This window comes from Pinus tabuliformis, chromosome X, assembly GCF_031772625.1.
Source record: "Pinus tabuliformis cultivar Carrire ecotype Pingquan chromosome X, CPIR1, whole genome shotgun sequence".
NCBI lineage: Eukaryota > Viridiplantae > Streptophyta > Pinopsida > Pinales > Pinaceae > Pinus > Pinus tabuliformis.
This window is the reverse complement of record NC_142308.1, coordinates 1408840711-1408846412: the sequence shown is the minus strand read 5'-3', so window position 1 is coordinate 1408846412 and position 5702 is coordinate 1408840711. Positions and strand designations below refer to the sequence as shown.

The 5702-nt window shown below is 40.5% G+C and overlaps 2 non-coding genes across 2 annotated transcripts; one reads left to right on the top strand and one right to left on the bottom strand.

The window, feature by feature from the left end:
- Positions 1 to 3016: 3016 nt before the first annotated feature.
- Positions 3017 to 3087, bottom strand: TRNAG-GCC (transfer RNA glycine (anticodon GCC)). Its single transcript has one exon. It is a non-coding gene; the product is annotated as a tRNA-Gly (tRNA).
- A 711-nt stretch (positions 3088 to 3798) lies between these two features.
- TRNAS-UGA (transfer RNA serine (anticodon UGA)) lies at positions 3799 to 3886 on the top strand. Its single transcript has one exon. It is a non-coding gene; the product is annotated as a tRNA-Ser (tRNA).
- Positions 3887 to 5702: the final 1816 nt, after the last annotated feature.

The window sequence follows — 5702 nt, the reverse complement described above, 5'->3', positions numbered from 1 at the left end:
AGGATAAAGGCTAGGAGGATTTGAAAAGTATATGGCATCAAGATTTCCAAAGTTCAGCCAAGGCTTGGCTCAGGACCCAACTACTCGTCGTATTTGGTTCGGTATTGCAACCGCACATGACTTTGAGAGTCATGATGATATTACCGAAGAACGCCTTTATCATAAAATTTTTGCTTCCCACTTTGGTCAGTTGGCAATAATCTTTCTGTGGACCTCTGGTAATTTGTTCCATGTGGCTTGGCAAGGCAATTTTGAAGCATGGGTACGCGATCCCTTACATATAAGACCCATTGCTCATGCAATTTGGGATCCTCATTTTGGTCAACCAGCTATAGAAGCCTTTACCCGAGGAGGTGCTCCCGGTCCGGTCAATATTGCTTATTCCGGTGTTTATCAGTGGTGGTATACCATTGGCTTACGCACTAACGAAGATCTTTATGCTGGAGCTCTTTTCTTGCTATTTCTTTCTGTCATATTTTTAATAGTGGGTAGGTTACATCTACAACCTAAATGGAGACCAAGTGTTTCATGGTTCAAAAATGCCGAATCCCGTCTCAATCATCATTTGTTAGGACTCTTCGGAGTCAGTTCTCTAGCTTGTACAGGGCATTTAGTTCATGTCGCTATTCCTGAATCAAGGGGAGTGCACGTCAGATGGGATAATTTTTTGGATGTATTAACACATCCCGAAGGTTTAGAACTGCTTTTCACAGGTCAGTGGAATCTCTATGCTCAAAATCCTGATTCTAGTAGTCACTTATTTGGTACCTCCCAAGGGGCGGGAACTGCTATTCTAACTTTTCTCGGAGGATTCCATCCACAAACTCAAAATTTATGGCTGACTGATATGGCTCATCATCATTTAGCTATTGCACTTGTTTTTTCAATTGCTGGTCATATGTATAGAACCAACTTTGGGATTGGTCACAGTATGGAAGATATTTTGGAGGCACATGTTCCTCCAGGAGGCCTATTAGGACGCGGACATAAGGGTCTTTATAACACAATCAATAATTCTCTTCATTTTCAATTGGGTCTTGCTTTAGCTTCTTTGGGGGTTATAACTTCCTTGGTAGCTCAACACATGTATTCTTTACCCGCTTATGCATTCATAGCACAAGACTTCACCACCCAAGCCGCATTATATACTCATCATCAATACATTGTCGAGTTCATTATGACAGGAGCCTTTGCTCATGGAGCTATATTCCTCATTAGGGATTATAATCTGGAACAGAATAAGGATAATGTATTGGCGAGAATGTTGGAGCAGAAAGAAGCTATAATATCTCATCTTAGTTGGGTTAGTTTATTACTAGGTTTCCATACCTTGGGAATTTATGTCCATAATGATGTTATGCTTGCTTTCGGTACTCCAGAAAAACAAATCTTGATCGAGCCCATATTTTCTCAGTGGATACAATATGCTCATGGTAAGACGTTATATGGTTTCGATATACTCCTATCTTCAACAAGTGGTCCATCATTCGATGCAGGTAAGAGCATATGGTTACCCGGTTGGTTAAATGCCATTAATGATAATAATAATTCATTGTTCTCAACAATTGGTCCTGGAGACTTTTTGGTTCATCATGCTATTGCTCTAGGTTTGCATACAACTACATTGATCCTAGTTAAAGGTGCTTTGGATGCGCATGGTTCCAGGTTAATGCCATATAAAAAAGATTTTGGTTATAGTTTTCCTTGCGATGGTCCGGGACAGGGTGGTACTTGCGATATCTCGGCCTGGGATGCTTTTTATTTAGCAGTTTTCTGGATGTTGAATACTATTGGATGGGTTACTTTCTATTGGCATTGGAAGCATATAACATTATGGCAGGGTAATGTAGCACAATTTAATGAGTCTTCCACTTATTTAATGGGATGGTCAAGAGATTATCTATGGTTAAATTCTTCACAACTTATTAATGGATACAATCCTTTTGGTATGAACAGTTTATCTGTTTGGGCGTGGATGTTCTTATTCGGGCATCTTGTTTGGGCTACTGGATTTATGTTCCTTATTTCCTGGCATGGATATTGGCAGGAACTGATCGAAACTCTTGCATGGGCCCATGAACGCACGCCTTTAGCTAATTTAGTTCGATGGAGAGACAAGCCAGTAGCCCTTTCCATTGTTCAAGCACGATTAGTTGGATTAGCTCACTTTTCCATAGGTTATATATTCACTTATGCAGCTTTTTTAATTGCCTCTACATCAGGTAAATTTGGTTAATTCTTCTTCATCAATTTCTCTGTGGGGTATTGTCATTGATACAATGACAATATCCCACAGAGAAAAAGTAATCAACATAATATTACTCCATCTAAAATCTGATCTATATTTTGATTCCTGGTAGGTAATAGTACCAACTGAACTATTATGGCGAGAAAGAGTCTCATTCAGAGAGAGAAGAAGAGACAAGCACTGGAACGGAAATATCATTTAATTCGTCAATCTTTGGACGAAAAAAGCAAAGTGTCATCATTGGATGACAAATGGGAAATTCATAGAAAATTGCAATCTTCACCACGTAATAGTGCACCTACACGTCTCCATCGACGTTGTTCTTCGACTGGAAGACCTAGAGCCAACTATCGAGACTTTGGATTGTCCGGACACATACTCCGTGAGATGGCCCACGCATGTTTATTTCCCGGGATAAAGAAATCGAGTTGGTAGGAAAAGAAAAAAGTAATTGAAGTTTCTTGTGATAATGGGATATAGTACCCCTATCCCTATATAGGGATAGGGGTACTATATCCCATTATTGTTTTGTGTACCCATTCTGATTATGATATAAATCAATGGTGCAGAGTAGAGTAGTCTGGTAGCTCACAAGGCTCATAACCTTGAGGTCACGGGTTCAAATCCTGTCTCCGCCAGACCAGAACATACGAAGTATTTTGGTCCGGAAAGGATTGCTCTCTCACTTATCAATTTATAATTGAATTATAAGTGAGGAAAAGAAACGATCAATACATGAACTATTCTTTTTTCATATTCCATGTGAAGGGCGGGTAGCGGGGATCGAACCCGCATCTTCTCCTTGGCAAAGAGAAATTTTACCATTCAACCATACCCGCATTTCAATTATATGAATATCTATATATTCATAAAATTGAAATGGAAAATACATATATGTTCAATCCCATTCGTAAGTAGATACCATTTTTGAATGGTCCAATTATTAATTCAATTACGGATATGGAAAACCCCTCCTCCTTGGGCCTGAAGTAAAAGGCCCTTCAGAAAAGCTATAAAGCCCTCCGGGAGGAGGGGGAGGGAGTGTGAACCTAAAACATCTAGAACATATCTAAGATATGAAAGAATTAAGGATACCTACAAAAAGGACTGATCCGATCCATAATGATACACCCGAAAATACAACATTTTTGCTACTTGACCAACCATCGGGAGAGGCAAGTGCAACAGGTACACCAATCACTAGTAAAAATGAAATAGCAATTAATGCAAACACAGCCGATTGGAAAGCAATAGTCATGGTTGTGATCTTACAAGCTCCCAACAGATTGAATAGACTATACCATCCGATCCCCAATTTTCAATTCTGATCAAATGCACTATGGAAAGGATTTGACCATAAATTGATCGAGCTTTCAAACTTTTTCAATTTGATATTTGAGTGTGAGAGGAGAGGGAAATTCGTTTCTTTTCTTTTTTTTCCATTCCAGATGATGAAAAATCATCATATGTCACAGGTATAGTTGGTATCGATTGGACTTTATGCTTATAGTTAGGGATTATACGAAGGGGTAGAATAGAAGTTGTCCCCGGGAGAGATGGCCGAGTGGTTAATGGCTCCGGTCTTGAAAACCGGTATAGATAAAAAAACTATCGAGGGTTCGAATCCCTCTCTCTCCTTTTGTTTTTCAACAATTGCATTTACCGGTCCAATAAAAAAAAAAAAGAGAATAGCTCGGCTGTATATAGCCGAGCTACAAGGATCCAGTTGGAAAAAGAGTATTTGAAAAGACTCCTTTCCCGCCGATATGGGAGATAGATGTAAGGAAATTGAATTGATTTTTCTTCCATCTGGTTTGATCTATTGTTTCAGTTAAGAGGAGTCATGGAAAGGACAGGTTCGAAATCACGATCAATCCCTTTCTCAAATCTTGCTGCAGCTGCACGAGCCCTTCCCGCATGCCACAAATGACCTACGAAGAAGAAAAATCCTAGAACGAAATGGGAGGTGGATAACCAACTTCGGGGAGAGACATAATTCACCACATTGATTTCGGTAGCTACACCACCCACAGAATTTAAAGAACCTAAAGGAGCATGAGTCATATATTCTGCTGAACTTTGTTCCTGCCAAGGCTGTATGTCTTTTCTCAACTTGCTCAGATCCAAAAATTTAAGGCCCCTTAGGGGTTCCAACCAAGGAGCACGGAGATCCCAAAAACGCATCGTTTCCCCTCCAAAGATAATTTCTCCAGTCGGAGAATGCATAAGGTATTTACCTAAACTAGTAGGTCCTTGGGCAGACCCCACACTAGCTCCAAGACGTTGGTCTCTAACTAAAAAAGTAAACGCTTGAGCTTGAGAGGCTTCTGGGCCGGTGGGCCCATAAAATTCACTGGGATAAACGGTATTGTTGAACCAAACAAAACAACAAGCAATAAAACCAAAGAGGGATAGAGCCGCTAAACTATAGGACAAATAAGCTTCTCCGGACCATACGAATGCACGGCGAGCCCATGCAAAAGGTTTGGTTAAGATATGCCAGATACCACCGAAGATACAAATGGAACCTAACCATACATGTCCTCCAATTACATCTTCTAGATTGTCCACGCTAACGATCCATCCTTCTCCTCCGAAAGGAGATTTCAGTAAATAACCAAATATAGCACTTGGGTTAAGTGTCGGGTTCGTAATTTTTCTTACATCTCCACCGCCGGGAGCCCAAGTATCATATACACCTCTAAAATACAAAGCTTTTAGCACTGGAAGAAAAGCACCAACACCTAGCAAGATTAGGTGAATACCCAAAATTGTGGTCATTTTGTTTCTATCATTCCATACATAGCCAAAGAATGGAAAAGATTCTTCTAAAGTTTCGGGTCCTATGAGTGCATGATAAATACCACCAAAACCTAAAACCACAGAAGAAATTAAGTGAAGTACCCCAGATACAAAATATGGAAAAGTGTCCACGATTTCCCCACCAGGACCGACTCCCCATCCTAGAGTAGCTAGATGGGGAAGCAGAATCAATCCTTGTTCATACATAGGTTTTTCGGGTACGAAATGAGCCACTTCGAATAGATTCATTGGTCTGACCCAGAATACAATTAATCCGGCATGAGCCACGTGAGCCCCAAGCAATTTACCCGACAAATTGATAAGTCAGGCATTACCAGCCCACCAAGCGAAACCAGTGGTTTCTTGATCACGACCAGCTAAAGCTATAGTTCCATTAAAGAGCGTTTCCACGGGGTACGACCTCCTCAGGGAATATAAGGTTTTCATGAGGCTGATCTTGAGCCGCCATCCAAGCACGAATACCTTCATTCAGGAGAATATTTTTTGTGTAGAAAGTCTCAGATTCAGGATCTTCTGCTGCACGGATCTCCTGGGAAACAAAATCATAGGCACGTAAGTTTAGAGCTAGACCAACTACTCCAATGGCACTCACCCATAAACCGGTCACTGGCACAAATAACATGAAGAAATG